Raw genomic sequence first — 23,908 nt, 5'->3', positions numbered from 1 at the left:
TAACACGGAGCGATTCCGCTAGGCATGTGGGACTTGTGGATGGAGCCCTTAATTCGCTTAACAAGGATTCACGGGTGGTCAATCTGTTGAAATCAGAGCACTACATTTTGGCCACCGTGCTCGATCCTAGATTTAAAGCCTACCTTGGATCTCTCTTTCCGGCAGACACAAGTCTGCTGGGGTTGAAAGACCTGCTGGTGAGAAAATTGTCAAGTCAAGCGGAACGCGACCTGTCAACATCTCCTCCTTCACATTCTCCCGCAACTGGGGGTGCGAGGAAAAGGCTCAGAATTCCGAGCCCACCCGCTGGCGGTGATGCAGGGCAGTCTGGAGCGACTGCTGATGCTGACATCTGGTCCGGACTGAAGGACCTGACAACGATTACGGACATGTCGTCTACTGTCACTGCATATGATTCTCTCAACATTGAAAGAATGGTGGAGGATTATATGAGTGACCGCATCCAAGTAGGCACGTCACACAGTCCGTACTTATACTGGCAGGAAAAAGAGGCAATTTGGAGGCCCTTGCACAAACTGCTTTATTCTACCTAAGTTGCCCTCCCACAAGTGTGTACTCAGAAAGAGTGTTTAGTGCCGCCGCTCACCTTGTCAGCAATCGGCGTACGAGGTTACATCCAGAAAATGTGGAGAAGATGATGTTCATTAAAATGAATTATAATCAATTCCTCCGTGGAGACATTGACCAGCAGCAATTGCCTCCACAAAGTACACAGGGAGCTGAGATGGTGGATTCCAGTGGGGACGAATTGATAATCTGTGAGGAGGGGGATGTACACGGTGATATATCGGAGGATGATGATGAGGTGGACATCTTGCCTCTGTAGAGCCAGTTTGTGCAAGGAGAGATTAATTGCTTCTTTTTTGGTGGGGGTCCAAACCAACCCGTCATTTCAGTCACAGTCGTGTGGCAGACCCTGTCACTGAAATGATGGGTTGGTTAAAGTGTGCATGTCCTGTTTATACAACATAAGGGTGGGTGGGAGGGCCCAAGGACAATTCCATCTTGCACCTCTTTTTTCTTTAATTTTTCTTTGCGTCATGTGCTGTTTGTGGAATGTTTTTTGGAAGGGCCATCCTGCGTGACACTGCAGTGCCACTCCTAGATGGGCCCGGTGTTTGTGTCGGCCACTAGGGTCGCTTATCTTACTCACACAGCTACCTCATTGCGCCTCTTTTTTTCTTTGCGTCATGTGCTGTTTGGGGAGGGTTTTTTGGAAGGGCCATCCTGCGTGACACTGCAGTGCCACTCCTAGATGGGCCCGGTGTTTGTGTCGGCCACTAGGGTCGCTTATCTTACTCACACAGCTACCTCATTGCGCCTCTTTTTTTCTTTGCGTCATGTGCTGTTTGGGGAGGGTTTTTTGGAAGGGCCAATCTGCGTGACACTGCAGTGCCACTCCTAGATGGGCCCGGTGTTTGTGTCGGCCACTAGGGTCGCTTATCTTACTCACACAGCTACCTCATTGCGCCTCTTTTTTTCTTTGCGTCATGTGCTGTTTGGGGAGGGTTTTTTGGAAGGGCCATCCTGCGTGACACTGCAGTGCCACTCCTAGATGGGCCCGGTGTTTGTGTCGGCCACTAGGGTCGCTTATCTTACTCACACAGCTACCTCATTGCGCCTCTTTTTTTCTTTGCGTCATGTGCTGTTTGGGGAGGGTTTTTTGGAAGGGCCATCCTGCGTGACACTGCAGTGCCACTCCTAGATGGGCCCGGTGTTTGTGTCGGCCACTAGGGTCGCTTATCTTACTCACACAGCTACCTCATTGCGCCTCTTTTTTTCTTTGCGTCATGTGCTGTTTGGGGAGGGTTTTTTGGAAGGGCCATCCTGCGTGACACTGCAGTGCCACTCCTAGATGGGCCCGGTGTTTGTGTCGGCCACTAGGGTCGCTTATCTTACTCACACAGCTACCTCATTGCGCCTCTTTTTTTCTTTGCGTCATGTGCTGTTTGGGGAGGGTTTTTTGGAAGGGCCATCCTGCGTGACACTGCAGTGCCACTCCTAGATGGGCCCGGTGTTTGTGTCGGCCACTAGGGTCGCTTATCTTACTCACACAGCTACCTCATTGCGCCTCTTTTTTTCTTTGCGTCATGTGCTGTTTGGGGAGGGTTTTTTGGAAGGGCCATCCTGCGTGACACTGCAGTGCCACTCCTAGATGGGTCCGGTGTTTGTGTCGGCCACTAGGGTCGCTTATCTTACTCACACAGCTACCTCATTGCGCCTCTTTTTTTCTTTGCGTCATGTGCTGTTTGGGGAGGGTTTTTTGGAAGGGCCATCCTGCGTGACACTGCAGTGCCACTCCTAGATGGGCCCGGTGTTTGTGTCGGCCACTAGGGTCGCTTATCTTACTCACACAGCTACCTCATTGCGCCTCTTTTTTTCTTTGCGTCATGTGCTGTTTGGGGAGGGTTTTTTGGAAGGGCCATCCTGCGTGACACTGCAGTGCCACTCCTAGATGGGCCCGGTGTTTGTGTCGGCCACTAGGGTCGCTTATCTTACTCACACAGCTACCTCATTGCGCCTCTTTTTTTCTTTGCGTCATGTGCTGTTTGGGGAGGGTTTTTTGGAAGGGCCAATCTGCGTGACACTGCAGTGCCACTCCTAGATGGGCCCGGTGTTTGTGTCGGCCACTAGGGTCGCTTATCTTACTCACACAGCTACCTCATTGCGCCTCTTTTTTTCTTTGCGTCATGTGCTGTTTGGGGAGGGTTTTTTGGAAGGGCCATCCTGCGTGACACTGCAGTGCCACTCCTAGATGGGCCCGGTGTTTGTGTCGGCCACTAGGGTCGCTTATCTTACTCACACAGCTACCTCATTGCGCCTCTTTTTTTCTTTGCGTCATGTGCTGTTTGGGGAGGGTTTTTTGGAAGGGCCATCCTGCGTGACACTGCAGTGCCACTCCTAGATGGGCCCGGTGTTTGTGTCGGCCACTAGGGTCGCTTATCTTACTCACACAGCTACCTCATTGCGCCTCTTTTTTTCTTTGCGTCATGTGCTGTTTGGGGAGGGTTTTTTGGAAGGGCCATCCTGCGTGACACTGCAGTGCCACTCCTAGATGGGCCCGGTGTTTGTGTCGGCCACTAGGGTCGCTTATCTTACTCACACAGCTACCTCATTGCGCCTCTTTTTTTCTTTGCGTCATGTGCTGTTTGGGGAGGGTTTTTTGGAAGGGCCATCCTGCGTGACACTGCAGTGCCACTCCTAGATGGGCCCGGTGTTTGTGTCGGCCACTAGGGTCGCTTATCTTACTCACACAGCTACCTCATTGCGCCTCTTTTTTTCTTTGCGTCATGTGCTGTTTGGGGAGGGTTTTTTGGAAGGGCCATCCTGCGTGACACTGCAGTGCCACTCCTAGATGGGTCCGGTGTTTGTGTCGGCCACTAGGGTCGCTTATCTTACTCACACAGCTACCTCATTGCGCCTCTTTTTTTCTTTGCGTCATGTGCTGTTTGGGGAGGGTTTTTTGGAAGGGCCATCCTGCGTGACACTGCAGTGCCACTCCTAGATGGGCCCGGTGTTTGTGTCGGCCACTAGGGTCGCTTATCTTACTCACACAGCTACCTCATTGCGCCTCTTTTTTTCTTTGCGTCATGTGCTGTTTGGGGAGGGTTTTTTGGAAGGGCCATCCTGCGTGACACTGCAGTGCCACTCCTAGATGGGCCCGGTGTTTGTGTCGGCCACTAGGGTCGCTTATCTTACTCACACAGCTACCTCATTGCGCCTCTTTTTTTCTTTGCGTCATGTGCTGTTTGGGGAGGGTTTTTTTGGAAGGGACATCCTGCGTGACACTGCAGTGCCACTCCTAGATGGGCCCGGTGTTTGTGTCGGCCACTAGGGTCGCTTATCTTACTCACACAGCTACCTCATTGCGCCTCTTTTTTTCTTTGCGTCATGTGCTGTTTGGGGAGGGTTTTTTGGAAGGGCCATCCTGCGTGACACTGCAGTGCCACTCCTAGATGGGCCCAGTGTTTGTGTCGGCCACTAGGGTCGCTTATCTTACTCACACAGCTACCTCATTGCGCCTCTTTTTTTCTTTGCGTCATGTGCTGTTTGGGGAGGGTTTTTTGGAAGGGCCATCCTGCGTGACACTGCAGTGCCACTCCTAGATGGGCCCGGTGTTTGTGTCGGCCACTAGGGTCGCTTATCTTACTCACACAGCTACCTCATTGCGCCTCTTTTTTTCTTTGCGTCATGTGCTGTTTGGGTAGGGTTTTTTGGAAGGGACATCCTGCGTGACACTGCAGTGCCACTCCTAGATGGGCCCGGTGTTTGTGTCGGCCACTAGGGTCGCTTAGCTTAGTCATCCAGCGACCTAGGTGCAAATTTTAGGACTAAAAATAATATTGTGAGGTGTGAGTTATTCAGAATAGACTGAAAATGAGTGTAAATTATGGTTTTTGAGGTTAATAATACTTTGGGATCAAAATGACCCCCAAATTCTATGATTTAAGCTGTTTTTTAGTGTTTTTTAAAAAAAACACCCGAATCCAAAACACACCCGAATCCGACAAAAAAAATTCGGTGAGGTTTTGCCAAAACGCGTTCGAACCCAAAACACGGCCGCGGAACCGAACCCAAAACCAAAACACAAAACCCGAAAAATTTCCGGCGCTCATCTCTAGTTTTCAATCCTCCTTCCTGGCTGTGTGTCTCAATTTGCACATACGTAGTCCACACTCATCTCAAAAATGAAAGAAAGGATAATATATAGTGAAGTACGTTTTAATCCATACACAGTGATTTAAAAATGGTCAAAACACTTGACAATATAAATATCCACCACTAATAATACAGCATTCGTACCAGATAGTGTGGGGCAGGGACGTGCAGTCAGGGGAGGCAGGGGAGGCAGTGCCTCCCCTGTCATAATCATTAAAATAATATAAAGAAAATACTTATGACACATATACTGTGTCATAAGTATATGGTTTAGGCTTTATATTATTTTAATGATTCTTTTAGTTTAAAATAATAATTTTAAATCAGTTTAGGAGGCACCGCTGTCGGTGCCTCCCGCTGTCATAGCAACGGCAGGAAGCGGGTAGGCGGTGCTAAGAATTGGGCAGTAAAAGCCCATGAAAAAATACACGTGAAGCGGCACTTTGTGGAAGTGCCGCTTTGACAGAGGAGTGTCAGGGGCGTGCTTTCAACCCATAGCACGCCCCTGTAGCAGTGAGCAGCAGCGGTGGAGCGGGCGGCTGGCGGCTGGCCCTGTCAGGCCGGAGTCAGCAGCGCGGGAGGAGATCTGTCCGGGAGCCTAACCCTCTGTACCGCCGGTGGAAGGAGTGTGAGACGCGCCTTCCCCCTTGTCCCGCCACTGCCGTCGTCCCCGAGTCCCGCTGCGCCTACTCAGTGACTGAGACCATCATAGCGCAGCCAAGGAGAGTGTCCGGACCGTGGCCCCCCAAGGCGAGTAACACACACACACACACACAAAAAAAAGCTGCCGTTATGTGTAAAAAAAGGGGACTGTCTGCCGTTATGTGTAAAATAGGGGGACTGTCTGCAGTTATGTGTAACAAAAGGGGACTGTCTGCCGTTATGTGTGAAATAGGGGGACTGTCTGCCGTTATGTGTAAAAAAAGGGGACTGTCTGCCGTTATGTGTAAAAAAAGGGGACTGTCTGCCGTTATGTGTAAAATAGGGGGACTGTCTGCCGTTATGTGTAAAATAGGGGGACTGTGCCGTTATGTGTAAAATAGGGGGACTGTCTGCCGTTATGTGTAAAAAAAGTGTACTGTCTGCCGCTATGTGTAAAAAAAGGGTACTGTCTGCCGTTATGTGTAAAAAAAAAAGGGGACTGTCTGCCGTTATGTGTAAAAAAAAGGGTACTGTCTGCCGTTATGTGTAAAAAAAGGGGACTGTCTGCCGTTATGTGTAAAAAAAGGATACTGTCTGCCGTTATGTGTAAAAAAAGGGTACTGTCTGCCGTTATGTGTAAAAAAAAAGGGGACTGTCTGCCGTTATGTGTAAAAAAAAGGGTACTGTCTGCCGTTATGTGTAAAAAAAGGGTACTGTCTGCCGTTATGTGTAAAAAAAGGGTACTGTCTGCCGTTATGTGTAAAAAAGGGGTACTGTCTGCCGTTATGTGTAAAAAAAGGGTACTGTCTGCCGTTATGTGTAAAAAAAAGGTACTGTCTGCCGTTATGTGTAAAAAAAGGGTACTGTCTGCCGTTATGTGTAAAAAAAGGGTACTGTCTGCCGTTATGTGTAAAAAAAGGGTACTGTCTGCCGTTATGTGTAAAAAAAGGGGACTGTCTGCCATTATGTGTAAAAAAAAAGGGGACTGTCTGCCGTTATGTGTAAAAAAAAGGGGACTGTCTGCCGTTATGTGTAAAAAAAAAAAGGGGGACTGTCTGCCGTTATGTGTAAAAAAACAGGGGGACTGTCTGCCGTCATGTGTAAAAAAAGGGGACTGTCTGCCGTTATGTGTAAAAAAAAGGGGACTGTCTGCCGTTATGTGTAAAATAGGGGGACTGTCTGCCGTTATGTGTAAAAAAAGGGGACTGTCTGCCGTTATGTGTAAAATAGGGGGACTGTCTGCCGTAATGTGTAAAAAGGGGGACTGTCTGCCGTTATGTGTAAAAAAAGGGGACTGTCTGCCGTAATGTGTAAAATAGGGGGACTGTCTGCCGTTATGTGTAAAAAGGGGGACTGTCTGCTGTAATGTGTAAAAAGGGGGATGCTGTCTGCCGTAATGTGCAAAAAAGGGAACTCTGTCTGCCGTAATGTGTAAAAAAGAGGGACTGTCTGCCGTAATGTGTAAAAAAGGGGGACTGTCTGCCGGCATGAGTAAAAGAGGGGGACGCTGTCTGCCGTAATGTGTAAAAAAGGGGGACTGTCTGACGTCATGAGTAAAAGAGGGGGACGCTGTCTGCCGTAATGTCTAAAAAAAAGGGGGACTGTCTGCCGTAATGTGTAAAAAGGGGACGCTGTCTGCCGTCATGTGTAAAAAGGAGACGCTGTCTGCCGTAATGTGTAAAAAGGGGTACCTAACTCTGATCCCAAATCCCCCAACTATTTCAAATCAAGGGCTACCTAAAACACATATCTTCAAAAAATATATAAATGTTTAAATAGAAAAATAGAAGTAGACAGGCACTGTCAGCCTACTTCCATGACATCACAAGTGGCGATGCCGGACTTTTCGGATCATTATGGCTGCAGTGCCTCACCAGCCAATGACCTCACCGCACGCCACTGGTGTGGGGTGTCAATCGTGCCCACCCTAAAACAGCATAAGATATTCCACTACCCTCCCGGGTTAAATTGGGGTACCGGATCAGATGCTGGTGACCAGACTGCCTGCCAGTATTCGTGTAGGGGACTCAGGAGTATCCAGCCCAGCATCTGATCCGGTACCCCAATTTAACCCGGGAGGGTAGTGGAATATCTTATGCTGTTTTAGGGTGGGCACGATTGACACCCCACACTATCTGGTACGAATGCTGTATTATTAGTGGTGGATATTTATATTGTCAAGTGTTTTGACCATTTTTAAATCACTGTGTATGGATTAAAACGTACTTCACTATATATTATCCTTTCTTTCATTTTTGGGATGAGTGTGGACTACGTATGTGCAAATTGAGACACACCGCCAGGAAGGAGGATTGAAAACGTCTTTTGGAATATAGAGACATTTCTTGATCCAGTAGTGAAAATTCTCTGGAGATTGGATAAGACATTGCCTGTTAAAAGACGTTTGTTGGTTTGATATTCCCCAGTGGTGCGCAAAATCACTAATACCAGACTTTGTCAGCTACACATGCGTTCACACACTTACACAGGTAAAATACACTCCCCTGTAGGCGGCAACTATCTGATCACAGCAGTGCAACAATCGCCTGCTAATGATCAGGTCTGAATTACCCCCTTTGACCCTTTTTTGTGCTGTTCCATTCAGTAAATAAAAAGACAATCGGGAGATGGGCCAGTTTTAATCTCCAAATCTGTCTTGTGCAGATTTTTGTTGTGTTAGATACACTTATAGTTTAAGACATACTTAAAGCAGTTTTTACATTTTTATATTCAGATATTAAAATGTAAATATTTAATAACTAGTTAAGACCACATTTATATTGTAGATTGTAACTAAGGGGGTAATTTGCTATCACAATCTAAATTACTGTGTGGAGTGCGCACGCGGATCGGCCGCACTGTGCGTGTGCACCCCGGGAGCCCAGTGAGATGCTATCAGCATTTCACTGGCTGTTATCGCCTCTGCCTGATTGACAGGCAGAGGCGGTTGCTGGGTGTTAGGGGGTGTGCCAACTGCGTTAGAATGCCGTTGGTGGGGCGTGGTCCAGACAACAGAGGCATGTCTAGACCTTTGGGGGGGTTTGCCACAGTGGCTGCATGACATCACACGAGGCTGCTGTGACCTGGGACGTGGCCAGTAGCTCCCTGCCAGCGCACAGGAGCTGCGCTGGCAGGGAGCTACTCGTCAGCTACAAAAGCATCGCCGCTGTGCGATTGTTTTTGTACCTGTGCGGTGGTAGGGCCTGACATGCGTGGCAGACTAGCCCTGTGCTGGGCGTCCCCCCGCATGTCAAAGTAACTGATCGTAGCACATCTATGATCAACTCTGAATTACCCCATAAGTACCGGCATGCTATCCTTATGAGGTAATATAGAAAGTTGTGAGTACATCTGACATGTGTCAGTGGTTTCATCTATATGAAGCATAGACAACCGCTCATACAGTAGGTTGTATATATCAGTGGCGTAACTACTGCCCCCGCAGTCCTCGCGGTGGCTTGGGGGCGAGGGCTGCGGGGGCGCCACTGATTTACAGCAGACTGACATGCTTTCTCCTTCCCTCCGCCGCTTGTTGGAGGGACACGGAGGGCACAGCCTCTCCTGTGTCCCTCCTGCTGCATCATCTCCGGCGGCCGCGGGTCTGATAGGGAGAAGTGCCGTCCGTGAGCTCTAATTGGCTCACGGACCGGCACTTCCCCCTATTAGACCCGCGGCCGCCGGAGATGATGCAGCAGGAGGGACACAGGAGAGGCTGTACCCTCCGTGTCCCTCCAAAAAGCGGCGGCGGCGGCGGCGGGGGGATGATATCTGGCACTGGGGGGAATATCTGGCACTGGGGGGAATAACTGGCAGGGGAGGGATATCTGGCACTGGGGCATTGTCTGGCACTGGGGGCATATATGGCACTGGGGCATTATCTGGCACTGGGGGGGAATATCTGGCGGGGGGGGTGGATGTCTGGCACTGGGGGGAATAACTGGCAGGGGGGGGATATCTGGCACTGGGGCATTATCTGGCACTGGGGGGGAATAACTGGCAGGGGGGGGATATCTGGAACTGGGGCATTATCTGGCACTGGGGGCATATATGGCACTGAGGGGGAATATCTGGCAGGGGGGGGATATCAGGCACTGGGGCATTATCTGGCACTGGGGTCATATATGACACTGGGGGGGAATAACTGGCAGGGGGGGGATACCTGGCACTGGGGCATTATCTGGCACTGGGGGCATATATGACACTGGGGGGGAATAACTGGCTGGGGGGGATATCTGGCACTGGAGCAGTATCTGGCACTGGGGGCATATATGGCACTGGGGGGGAATATCTGGCAGGGGGGGATATCTGGCACTGGGGCATTATCTGGCACTGGGGGCATATATGGCACTGGGGGGAATATATGGCACTAGGGGCATATATGGCACTGGAGGGGGGGAATATCTGGCACCGGGGGCATATATGGCACTGAGGGGGGGATATCTGGCACTGGGGGCATATATGGCACTGGGGGGGGCATATCTGGCACTGGGGGCATATTTGGCACTGGGGGGGAATATATGGCACTGGGGGCATATTTGGCACTGGGGGGGAATATATGGCACTGGGGGCATATGTGGCACTGGGGGGGAATATCTGGCACTGGGGCATATGTGGCACTGGGGGGGTATATGTGTACCTGGCACATGGGGGGGGGCTATATTTGGCACTGGGGCATGTGAGTACCTTGCACCGTGGGGGAATATCTGGCACTGGGGACATATGTGGCACTGGGAGCACAGCCCTAGCAACGAGCATGACACACAGTGCATGAAACACCTGGCAACGAGCATGACACACAGTGCATGAAACACCTGGCAACGAGCATGACACCCAGTGCATGAAACCCCTGGCAACGAGCATGACACCCTGAGCATGAAAACCCCTGGCACCGTGCATGGAACCAAGAGCATGAAACCCCTGGCAACGAGCATGACACCCAGTGCATGAAACCCCTGACAACGAGCAGGTAATTGAAAAGTAATTAGAAGCCTTACTGTAGGACTTAATGTGTAATGGGCATTACGGTGTGTGGCATAATGTATCACGGACATTGCGGTGTGTGTCATAATGTGTCACAGGCATTACGGTGTATGGTATACTATATCGCGGGCATTGTGATATGTGGTATAATGTCTCAGGGTCATTGCAGTGTGTGGCATAATGTATCACGGACATTGCGGTGTGTGTCATAATGTGTCAGGCATTACGGTGTGTGGTATACTATATCACGGGCATTGTGGTATGTGGTATAATGTCTCAGGGTCATTGCAGTGTGGCATAATACATAACGGGCATTGCGGTGTGTGGCATAGGGTGTAACGGGCAGGGCATTGCGGTATGTGTCACAGGCATTACGGTGTATGGTATACTATATCACGGGCATTGTGGTATAATGTATCACGGACATTGCGGTGTGTGTCATAATGTGTCACGGACATTGTATGTGCTATAATGTATCAGGGGCATTGCAGTGTGTAGCATAATGTATAACGGGCATTGCGATTCCTGTCATAATGTGTCACAGGCATTACGGTGTGTGGCATAATGTGTCACGGGCATTACGGTGTGTGGCATAATGTGTCGGGGGCATTACAGTGTGTGCATATTGTGTCGTGCATTATTGCGTGTGGAATAATGTCTAAGGGCATTGCAGTATGTGGCATAATGTATACTGGGCATTACTATATTGAGGAAAAATGACAAATAATGTAAGGGGCATGAATCAGGATTATTTTTCTTTCCTGTGGTGGCCAACGTATGGGCGTGCAGGTTGCAGAACTGGGGTATAAGGTAGTCTTTTCCTGAAATGCCACGCCCCTTTATGCGAAACCACGCCCATTACAACGAAACCACACCCCTTATTTTGGCGCGCGCGCCTATTTATCCCTTTCTTGCTCCCAATTATGTAGCATGAAGGAGGGGGGGGGGCGCCGAAGAATTTTTTGGCTTGGGGGAGAAAAATTTCTAGTTACGCCACTGGTATATATTATATGCATCACTGATAATTCTCTAGCACTTTTTAGAAGAAGAAAAAAATAATGCTGCAGAGAATACACAAATGTCATGTTTTTGTATAATAACTTGCTATATTCACTGACATTTTCCTTTTTATTATACTTAAATACCTTAAATCCTCATTTGGTAAAATGAAGGAAAACATGGACAAGCAAATCAATAATAATGATACTGTATAAATTTAGGTTGCAGAAGAACATAGGCAATAGCATAAATGTTAGTACTGTATGCTTCTGCATTTTAACTGTATTTTTCATTTAATCCCTTGACTGTAATTTTTTTACTGAACTTTCTACAAAATATAATGATCAGATTGTGAACTCAGTAAAAATCGCGATGATTTGAATATAAAGAATTATTGACAAATTTAATAAAAAATGAATTAATGTAAAGTTTGTTTTCACTCATTTTGGAGCACTGCTTCCCAAGATCAAGGTGTTAAAATATATATTTTACAATCAATTATTTCTAATATGTGGTTTTCTTCACAGAGGTGTAATCAGAGGTGTAACTAGGGTTTTCGGAGCCCAGGGCAAGATTAAGAATGGCACCACCCCTCCCCCCCAAAATAAATACCAGAAGGTGCGTAGCCACTAAAAATAGGGCATACCAGCATGAAGATGCCTGTTTGTGTAGGAATATGAACAAGGGGGGTCATTCCGAGTTGATCGCTCGCTAGCAGTTTTTAGCAGCCATGCAAATGCTATGCTGCCTCCCACTGGGAGTGTATTTTAGCTTAGCAAAAGTGCGAACGAAAGGATCGCAAAGCGGCGGCAAAGTTTATTTGTGCAGTTTTAGAGTAGATCAATACCTACTCAGCGCTTGCGATGACTTCAGACTATTCAGTTCCTGTTTTGACATCACAAACACGCCCTGCGTTCGCCCAGCAATGCCTGCATTTTTCCTGGCACGCCTGCGTTTTTTTGAACACTCCCTGAAAATGGTCAGTTGACACCCAGAAACGCCCACTTCATGTCAATCACTCTGTGGTCTGCAGTGCGACTGAAAAGCTTTGCTAGACCCTGTGTAAAACTACATTGCCCGTTGTAATAGTACATTGCGCCGCATGCGCAGAAGTGCCATTTCTTTGCCTCATCGCTGCACAGCGAACAAATGCAGCTAGCGATCAACTCGGAATGACCACCAAGGTCAGCATCATACAACAATGGATCAACCAGACTCACATCCTGCCCCCCGCGTCCCTCAGTCACACCATCTCCCCCTTACATCTCTCAGCCACCCATCTCCCCCGTGTCTCTCAGCCATGCCATCATGGCCCCCATGTAATCTCTCAGTCACACCATCACCTACCTCCTGTGTCATCTCTCAGCACACCATTACCTCACACTGCAACGTCTCTCAGCACACCATCACCTACCCTTGCGTCATCTCTGCACAACATCATCTGCCATCCTGCTTCATCACTCAGCACACTATCGTCTCCCCATTTGTTGTCACTCAGCACACCATCACCTACCCCTGCAACATCTTTTAGCACACCATCACCACCCCCTGCATTGTCTCTCAGCACACCATCACCTTCCCATACGTCATCTCTCTGCACAACATTATCTGCCACCCTGCGTCATCACTCAGCAAACCATCTTCTCCCCCTGCGTCGTCACTAAGTACACCATCACCTCCCCCTGTGATGTCTCTCAGCACACCATCACCTCATCCTGCATTGTCTCTCAGCACACCATCACCTCCCCCTGCGTCATCTCTACACAACATCATTTGCCACCCTGCGTCATCACTCAGCACACCATCACCTTCCCCTGCGACATCTCTTGGCACACCATCACCTACCCCCTGTGTCGTCTCTCAGCACAACATCATCTCGCACCCTGCGTCATCAATCGGAACACCATCACCTCCCCTTGTGTCGTCTATCAGCACACCATAATCTCCCCTGCATCTTCTCATGTTCCACCCAGAGATGGCAACAGAAATCTTTGGGCCCTGTACAGTGATATTTATGGGGCCCCATCATATATATAAATATGTATATCTCTCCTTCCTCCCCCACACACACCACAGTTTGTGTCTCCCTTTCCCCTTTCTCCCACACACCCCCAACCTGTCTCTCCCCAATAATTCTGTGCTGCATTCCCAGCCCCCCCAGCCCATTCCAAAGCCCTTTATCTCCTCATCAATCCACTCTTACCTGGGCAGAGACTTGTGTCCATTGCACTTCCCAGTATCCAGTCCTGAACACTGCACAGCAGGATCCATGAGGCCCTCACAACATACCGGAAGAGGCCAGTGCAGGGAATGGGAATCCTGGACAGAGGAGCTTCTGCCATGTCCCATAACTGCCTGAAACAGAGCGGGACCCTGGAAGAGTGAATGCACACTCATGCCGCAAAGTTACGGTGTGTGAGAGACTCCTGTCACTCTTAGGCGGCGCTCACATCATCTACAGCTCACTTCCCTATTTATACAAGATGGTTCACACCCCTGCTGGACACTACGCAGTGTATACTTGGTGTCTCTCTGATTCTTGGGGCCCGGTACAGGTGTCCCCTTTGACTCCCTCTGTCACCGTCACTGGTTTCACCACTGCCTTTTCCTTTTTTGATAAACAGCCTCCCTATCTTCATTCTGTGTCTCTTCCCCCCCCCTCTCCGTTCTATGTCTATCAGTGTGTCTCTCCACCTTCATTCTGTGTTTCCCCCTTCATTCTGTGTGTCTTTCCCTCACACACTCTTCTAAGCCTCTCTTGTGTGTCACCCCCCCCCCCTTCTGAGCTTTTCACGGTGTCAAACCCCCCCCCCCCCCCTTCCCCACCATGCATTTAACTTCTGGGAGCCAAGAAACGGGAGCCAGCGGGTGTGTGTGAGGCAGGCAGCAGGCTGAGGCTCTGTCGCTCTACTCAGCAGGCAGGGAGGATGACACAAATTTACGCTCCAGGCAGCAAGCGAGGAGGAGGAGGGTGGCAGGATGGCTAGCCGGTGCAATGGTGGAGGAAGGGAGGATGGCCCATGGGCGCAATGGTGGCACAGTGAGGCGAGTGGGCCATGCAGGTGCCAGTGGTGCCCTTCTTCATGCTGGGCCTGCCATGGTGTCCAGGTCACGTGCCCTGCACGCCCCGTGCTAGTTACACCTCTGGGTGTAATATATTTTAATTTACTTCTAATATACTTTTTATGGGGATATAATCATATTATAAAGATGGTCACTAGGACTGTAGATCCACAAGTGAATATACTTGAAATTTGTTGATGATATGGAGATAAATAATGAAGGAGAGGGAAGTTAATAAATGTAAAGAGGCAATTATGTACAATGCAGTTGTAAGGACGATGCTGAAAGTTTTAATGATTTTTGAGGAGTGGTTACTTAATTTAATAAGGCAGTCACTGAAACACTCTTTGTATTATATAGGAAGCTCTCTTTATTGGGGGTCACTAAATTGTTTTTAGTATTGTATAGCTGTCACTGAGAGTCTCTGTATATTGTATGGTGATCACTCAGATGCTCTGTGTATTGTATGGCAGTCAAAGATGCTATCTAGATTGTATAGCACTCATTATGGTGACTATGGTGCTTTCTGTAATTTGTACCAGTCACTAGGATGTTCTCTACTTTGCATGTTTTGGTCACTAATATGCTCTTAGCATGATATGATGGCAACTACGGTGCTCACTGTATTGTATGATGTGACAAGGATGCTTTCTGTCTTGCTTTCTCTGACATCTGCTGTGGTACCACTTTGTTAAATAGTCCTGATACTGATACAGAAATCATCAGAAAAATGTCAGTATTGGGAGGATTCACCCCAATTTTTAACATAAGAAATGGGCCCCAAAGGCTTTTACAAAATGTAGCAATAATCCCCCATTTATTATTAGAGATGAACGGTTCAGATTCCTTGGAATATGAGACCACCCGAACTTCCAGAATCTGAGTCAATCTGAGCTGCAGCTCAGGTTTTTCTGCCAGACTCGGATTCCAAATTGAGGCAAAATGTCATCATCCCAGCGTTAAGGCCCATACACATTAGACGATGTCGCTCTGTGAGCGACATCGTCTAACGTTTCCCCCTCCCGGGCCGGCCGGTCAGCGGCCGCCTGTACGCACTGAGCGATATGACCGCTCATATCGCTCAGTGACGTCACGCCCCCGCCAGCCCTGCATGAAGGTCGTGGACGACAGTCCACATCCTTCATGCATGCCCTACCGACAGCAACGATCGTTGCCGACCCGCGGGGCCGCGCATCGGTCATCGCTGGCGGCATACACACTTAACGATATAATGAGCGACGTCGCTCAAGGAGGGGGAAAATGAGCGACGTCGCTCATTATATCGTTAAGTGTGTATGGACCTTTAGATTCTCACGTGTTTTGGATTTGACATAAGGGGGCTGGGACTCTGTGCCATTTCACTCCAGTCCAGGCATGCTGCTGTATGCTGTGTTCTGCTCTACTTTAAGTGGCTGTGTAGTGTCCAGACTCCATACAAGTGGCTGTGCTGTGTCCAGACTCCATTTACAAGTGGCTGTGCTGTCTGTGTCCATCTAAAGTGGCAGTGATGTGTTCAAGAAGTGCCAGTGCTGCTGATGCACCTGTTCAGTGTCCATATGCTCATGTGTTTAAAAAAGTTTAAAAAAGTTTAAAAACAGAGATAAGAAAAAAGTTTAAAACAAGTACATTTGAACTTCCGGTTTTGGCTTGATGCTGTGAGGTGCGCTCCCAGCATCGCTCCGTGAGGCACTATCCCACTTAGCTTTTAAAAGCCGTTTTCACGGCTTCCACTGAGACCTCCGCTCTCTGCCGATCTCCTCCGCAGCCTAATGGAGAAGTACTTAGCTCCGGGGGCCGTGCCGAAGTCCTCCTCTCTCCCGCAGCCGCCAAGGCAGGAGAAGAAGCGTGCCAGCCCTAATATGGCGCCGAGTAGCACCACTCCTTCGGCATCTCCTGCGGCTAAAAAAACGGCCACTGTGCTGTTTCATAAGGACTCTCCACAGGTCAGTCTCCCCTCAGATGCCCCAATAACTCATTCTGACCTGGCAGCTGCGATCACCAGCACTATGGGTCCTCTGTTATCTAAGGCTGTGGCTGATATTACACAGCAGTTACAGCACCTCACACACAAGGTGTCTGTTCATGATAATCAAATTGGGGTTTTGAGTCATGATATGGCATCAGCTCAATGCTCCATCCTCCATTTACAAAAAGAGAACCATCAATTATGGAACCGTCTAGAGGACGCAGAAAATCGCTTGTGGCGGAACAATATTAGGTTAGTGGGCTTGCCTGAGTCCGTCAAGGGTGCTGACCTAGGCCCTCATTCCGAGTTGATCGGTCGCAAGGCGAATTTAGCAGAGTTACACACGCTAAGCCGCCGCCTACTGGGAGTGTATCTTAGCATCTTAAAATTGCGACCGATGTATTCGCAATATTGCGATCACAAACTACTTAGCAGTTTTAGAGTAGCTCCACACTTACTCTGCCTGTGCGATCATTTCAGTGCTTGTCGTTCCTGGTTTGACGTCACAAACACACCCAGCGTTCGACCAACCACTCCCCCGTTTCTCCGGCCACTCCTGCGTTTTTTCCGGAAACGGTAGCGTTTTCAGCCACACGCCCATAAAACGCCGTGTTTCCGCCCAGTAACACCCATTTCCTGTCAATCACATTACGATCGCCGGAGCGATGAAAAAGCCGTGAGTAAAAATACTATCTTCATAGCAAAGATACTTGGCGCAGTCGCAGTGCGAATATTGCGCATGCGCACTATGCGGAATTTCACTGCGATGCGATGAAAAATACCGAGCGAACGACTCGGAATGAGGGCCCTAGTTAACTTTGTTCAGACCACTCTGCCGTCCCTCTTAAATATCTCTGACGCCTGCAGAGATCTAGTGATTGAAAGGGTACACAGAGTGGGGCCCCCTCCACGCACTCCCGATGGCCGCCCGCGGGTCACACTGTTTCGCTGTCTCAATTACCTGCATAAAATGGCCTTTTGGACAGCCTCCCGCAAACAGAGATCCATGATGTGGGACAACTCTCGCCTGTTTATCTTTCAGGATTTTTCTGCTGAACTGACCAGGGCTAGAAAAGCTTTTAACCCAGTGTGCTCTAATTTAGTTCAGGAAAAACGTAAATTCTCTTTGTTATACCCTGCAAAACTCAGAATTTATGGAGGTGACAAACCGCTGGATTTTACTTCTCCCGATGACGCCTTGGCCTATCTTCATGATGAAGCTTCAGACACCCGGGAAGATATTACTGATGCCCCTCTCCCTGTCGCTTCTAAATAAATCTTCTTTTCCTGCCAAAGATCCCGCTGGATGGTCGTTTTCTGGTTTTCCGCACTTATGACTCACTACAAGACGGACTCACCGCTGTGATGTAGTGATGAGCGCCTGAAATTTTTCGGGTTTTGTGTTTTGGTTTTGGGTTCGGTTCCGCGGATGTGTTTTGGGTTCGACCGCGTTTTGGCAAAACCTCACCGAATTTTTTTTGTCGGATTCGGGTGTGTTTTGGATTCGGGTGTTTTTTTCAAAAAACCCTAAAAAACAGCTTAAATCATAGAATTTGGGGGTCATTTTGATCCCATATTATTATTAACCTCAAAAACCATAATTTCCACTCATTTTCAGTCTATTCTGAATACCTCACACCTCACAATATTATTTTTAGTCCTAAAATTTGCACCGAGGTCGCTGGATGACTAAGCTAAGCGACCCTAGTGGCCGACACAAACACCTGGCCCATCTAGGAGTGGCACTGCAGTGTCACGCAGGATGTCCCTTCCAAAAAACCCTCCCAAAACAGCACATGACGCAAAGAAAAAAAGAGGCGCAATGAGGTAGCTGTGTGAGTAAGATTAGCGACCCTAGTGGCCGACACAAACACCGGGCCCATTTAGGAGTGGCACTGCAGTGTCACGCAGGATGTCCCTTCCAAAAAACCCTCCCCAAACAGCACATGACGCAAAGAAAAAAAGAGGCGCAATGAGGTAGCTGACTGTGTGAGTAAGATAAGCGACCCTAGTGGCCGACACAAACACCGGGCCCATTTAGGAGTGGCACTGCAGTGTCACGCAGGATGGCCCTTCCAAAAAACCCTCCCCAAACAGCACATGACGCAAAGAAAAAAAGAGGCGCAATGAGGTAGCTGACTGTGTGAGTAAGATAAGCGACCCTAGTGGCCGACACAAACACCGGGCCCATTTAGGAGTGGCACTGCAGTGTCACGCAGGATGTCCCTTCCAAAAAACCCTCCCCAAACAGCACATGACGCAAAGAAAAAAAGAGGCGCAATGAGGTAGCTGTGTGAGTAAGATTAGCGACCGTAGTGGCCGACACAAACACCGGGCCCATTTAGGAGTGGCACTGCAGTGTCACGCAGGATGTCCCTTCCAAAAAACCCTCCCCAAACAGCACATGACGCAAAGAAAAAAAGAGGCGCAATGAGGTAGCTGTGTGAGTAAGATTAGCGACCCTAGTGGCCGACACAAACACCGGGCCCATCTAGGAGTGGCACTGCAGTGTCACGTAGGATGTCCCTTCCAAAAAACCCTCCCCAAACAGCACATGACGCAAAGAAAAAAAGAGGCGCAATGAGGTAGCTGTGTGAGTAAGATTAGCGACCCTAGTGGCCGACACAAACACCGGGCCCATTTAGGAGTGGCACTGCAGTGTCACGCAGGATGTCCTTTCCAAAAAACCCTCCCCAAACAGCACATGACGCAAAGAAAAAAAGAGGCGCAATGAGGTAGCTGTGTGAGTAAGATTAGCGACCGTAGTGGCCGACACAAACACCGGGCCCATTTAGGAGTGGCACTGCAGTGTCACGCAGGATGTCCCTTCCAAAAAACCCTCCCCAAACAGCACATGACGCAAAGAAATTAAGAGGCGCAATGAGGTAGCTGTGTGAGTAAGATTAGCGACCCTAGTGGCCGACACAAACACCGGGCCCATCTAGGAGTGGCACTGCAGTGTCACGCAGGATGTCCCTTCCAAAAAACCCTCCCCAAACAGCACATGACGCAAAGAAAAATAAAAGAAAAAAGAGGTGCAAGATGGAATTGTCCTTGGGCCCTCCCACCCACCCTTATGTTGTATAAACAAAACAGGACATGCACACTTTAACCAACCCATCATTTCAGTGACAGGGTCTGCCACACGACTGTGACTGATATGACGGGTTGGTTTGGACCCCCCCCCAAAAAAGAAGAAATTAATCTCTCCTTGCACAAACTGGCTCTACAGAGGCAAGATGTCCACCTCATCATCATCCTCCGATATATCACCGTGTACATCCCCCTCCTCACAGATTATCAATTCGTCCCCACTGGAATCCACCATCTCAGCTCCCTGTGTACTTTGTGGAGGCAATTGCTGCTGGTCAATGTCTCCGCGGAGGAATTGATTATAATTCATTTTAATGAACATCATCTTCTCCACATTTTCTGGATGTAACCTCGTACGCCGATTGCTGACAAGGTGAGCGGCGGCACTAAACACTCTTTCGGAGTACACACTTGTGGGAGGGCAACTTAGGTAGAATAAAGCCAGTTTGTGCAAGGGCCTCCAAATTGCCTCTTTTTCCTGCCAGTATAAGTATGGACTGTGTGACGTGCCTACTTGGATGCGGTCACTCATATCATCCTCCACCATTCTTTCAATGGTGAGAGAATCATATGCAGTGACAGTAGACGACATGTCCGTAATCGTTGTCAGGTCCTTCAGTCCGGACCAGATGTCAGCATCAGCAGTCGCTCCAGACTGCCCTGCATCACCGCCAGCGGGTGGGCTCGGAATTCTGAGCCTTTTCCTCGCACCCCCAGTTGCGGGAGAATGTGAAGGAGGAGATGTTGACAGGTCGCGTTCCGCTTGACTTGACAATTTTCTCACCAGCAGGTCTTTCAACCCCAGCAGACTTGTGTCTGCCGGAAAGAGAGATCCAAGGTAGGCTTTAAATCTAGGATCGAGCATGGTGGCCAAAATGTAGTGCTCTGATTTCAACAGATTGACCACCCATGAATCCTTGTTAAGCGAATTAAGGGCTCCATCCACAAGTCCCACATGCCTAGCGGAATCGCTCCGTGTTAGCTCCTCCTTCAATGTCTCCAGCTTCTTCTGCAAAAGCCTGATGAGGGGAATGACCTGACTCAGGCTGGCAGTGTCTGAACTGACTTCACGTGTGGCAAGTTCAAAGGGCAGCAGAACCTTGCACAACGTTGAAATCATTCTCCACTGCACTTGAGACAGGTGCATTCCACCTCCTATATCGTGCTCAATTGTATAGGCTTGAATGGCCTTTTGCTGCTCCTCCAACCTCTGAAGCATATAGAGGGTTGAATTCCACCTCGTTACCACTTCTTGCTTCAGATGATGGCAGGGCAGGTTCAGTAGTTTTTGGTGGTGCTCCAGTCTTCTGTACGTGGTGCCTGTACGCCGAAAGTGTCCCGCAATTCTTCTGGCCACCGACAGCATCTCTTGCACGCCCCTGTCGTTTTTTAAATAATTCTGCACCACCAAATTCAAGGTATGTGCAAAACATGGGACGTGCTGGAATTTGCCCATATTTAATGCACACACAATATTGCTGGCGTTGTCCGATGCCACAAATCCACAGGAGAGTCCAATTGGGGTAAGCCATTCCGCGATGATCTTCCTCAGTTGCCGTAAGAGGTTTTCAGCTGTGTGCGTATTCTGGAAAGCGGTGATACAAAGCGTAGCCTGCCTAGGAAAGAGTTGGCGTTTGCGAGATGCTGCTACTGGTGCCGCCGCTGCTGTTCTTGCGGCGGGAGTCCATACATCTACCCAGTGGGCTGTCACAGTCATATAGTCCTGACCCTGCCCTGCTCCACCTGTCCACATGTCCGTGGTTAAGTGGACATTGGGTACAGCTGCATTTTTTAGGACACTGGTGACTCTTTTTCTGAGGTCTGTGTACATTTTCGGTATCGCCTGCCTAGAGAAATGGAACCTAGATGGTATTTGGTACCGGGGACACAGTACCTCCAACAAGTCTCTAGTTGGCTCTGCAGTAATGATGGATACCGGAACCACGTTTCTCACCACCCAGGATGCCAAGGCCTCAGTTATCCGCTTTGTAGTAGGATGACTGCTGTGATATTTCATCTTCCTCGCAAAGGACTGTTGGACAGTCAATTGCTTGGTGGAAGTAGTAAAAGTGGTCTTACGACTTCCCCTCTGGGATGACCATCGACTCCCAGCAGCAACAACTGCAGCGCCAGCAGCAGTTGTCGTTACATGCAAGGATGCATCAGAGGAATCCCAGGCAGGAGAGGAATCGTCAGAATTGCCAGTGACATGGCCTGCAGGACTATTGGCATTCCTGGGGAAGGAGGAAATTGACACTGAGGGAGTTGGTGGGGTGGTTTGCGTGAGCTTGGTTACAAGAGGAAGGGATTTACTGGTCAGTGGACTGCTTCCGCTGTCACCCAAAGTTTTTGAACTTGTCACTGACTTATTATGAATGCGCTGCAGGTGACGTATAAGGGAGGATGTTCCGAGGTGGTTAACGTCCTTACCCCTACTTATTACAGCTTGACAAAGGGAACACACGGCTTGACACCTGTTGTCCGCATTTCTGTTGAAATACCTCCACACCGAAGAGCTGATTTTTTTGGTATTTTCACCAGGCATGTCAACGGCCATATTCCTCCCACGGACAACAGGTGTCTCCCCGGGTGCCTGACTTAAACAAACCACCTCACCATCAGAATCCTCCTGGTCAATTTCCTCCCCAGCGCCAGCAACACCCATATCCTCCTCATCCTGGTGTACTTCAACACTGACATCTTCAATCTGACTATCAGGAACTGGACTGCGGGTGCTCCTTCCAGCACTTGCAGGGGGCGTGCAAATGGTGGAAGGCGCATGCTCTTCACGTCCAGTGTTGGGAAGGTCAGGCATCGCAACCGACACAATTGGAGTCGGACTCTCCTTGTGGATTTGGGATTTCGAAGAACGCACAGTTCTTTGCGGTGCTACTGCTTTTGCCAGCTTTAGTCTTTTCATTTTTCTAGCGAGAGGCTGAGTGCCTCCATCCTCATGTGAAGCTGAACCACTAGCCATGAACATAGGCCAGGGCCTCAGCCGTTCCTTGCCACTCTGTCTGGTAAATGGCATATTGGCAAGTTTACGCTTCTCCTCCGACAATTTTATTTTAGGTTTTGGAGTCCTTTTTTTACTGATATTTGGTGTTTTGGATTTGACATGCTCTGTACTATGACATTGGGCATCGGCCTTGGCAGACGACGTTGCTGGCATTTCATCGTCTCGGCCATGACTAGTGGCAGCAGCTTCAGCACGAGGTGGAAGTGGATCTTGATCTTTCCCTAATTTTGGAACCTCAACATTTTTGTTCTCCATATTTTAATAGGCACAACTAAAAGGCACCTCAGGTAAACAATGGAGATGGATGGATACTAGTATACAATTATGGACGGACTGCCGAGTGCCGACACAGAGGTAGCTACAGCCGTGGACTACCGTACTGTACTGTGTCTGCTGCTAATATAGACTGGTTGATAAAGAGATGTAGTAGTATGTATGTATAAAGAAGAAAGAAAAAAAAACCACGGGTAGGTGGTATACAATTATGGACGGACTGCCGAGTGCCGACACAGAGGTAGCTACAGCCGTGGACTACCGTACTGTACTGTGTCTGCTGCTAATATAGACTGGTTGATAAAGAGATGTAGTAGTATGTATGTATAAAGAAGAAAGAAAAAAAAACCACGGGTAGGTGGTATACAATTATGGACGGACTGCCGAGTGCCGACACAGAGGTAGCTACAGCCGTGAACTACCGTAATGTACTGTGTCTGCTGCTAATATAGACTGGTTGATAAAGAGATGTAGTAGTATGTATGTATAAAGAAGAAAGAAAAAAAAACCTCGGGTAGGTGGTATACAATTATGGACGGACTGCCGAGTGCCGACACAGAGGTAGCTACAGCCGTGAACTACCGTACTGTACTGTGTCTGCTGCTAATATAGACTGGTTGATAAAGAGATGTAGTAGTATGTATGTATAAAGAAGAAAGAAAAAAAAACCACGGGTAGGTGGTATACAATTATGGACGGACTGCCGAGTGCCGACACAGAGGTAGCTACAGCCGTGGACTACCGTACTGTACTGTGTCTGCTGCTAATATAGACTGGTTGATAAAGAGATGTAGTAGTATGTATGTATAAAGAAGAAAGAAAAAAAAACCTCGGGTAGGTGGTATACAATTATGGACGGACTGCCGAGTGCCGACACAGAGGTAGCTACAGCCGTGAACTACCGTACTGTACTGTGTCTGCTGCTAATATAGACTGGTTGATAAAGAGATGTAGTAGTATGTATGTATAAAGAAGAAAGAAAAAAAAACCACGGGTAGGTGGTATACAATTATGGACGGACTGCCGAGTGCCGACACAGAGGTAGCTACAGCCGTGAACTACCGTACTGTACTGTGTCTGCTGCTAATATAGACTGGTTGATAAAGAGATGTAGTAGTATGTATGTATAAAGAAGAAAGAAAAAAAAACCTCGGGTAGGTGGTATACAATTATGGACGGACTGCCGAGTGCCG

Source organism: Pseudophryne corroboree, chromosome 8 (genome assembly GCF_028390025.1).
Source record: "Pseudophryne corroboree isolate aPseCor3 chromosome 8, aPseCor3.hap2, whole genome shotgun sequence".
Taxonomy (NCBI): Eukaryota; Metazoa; Chordata; class Amphibia; order Anura; family Myobatrachidae; genus Pseudophryne; species Pseudophryne corroboree.
This window is presented reverse-complemented; position numbering follows the sequence as displayed.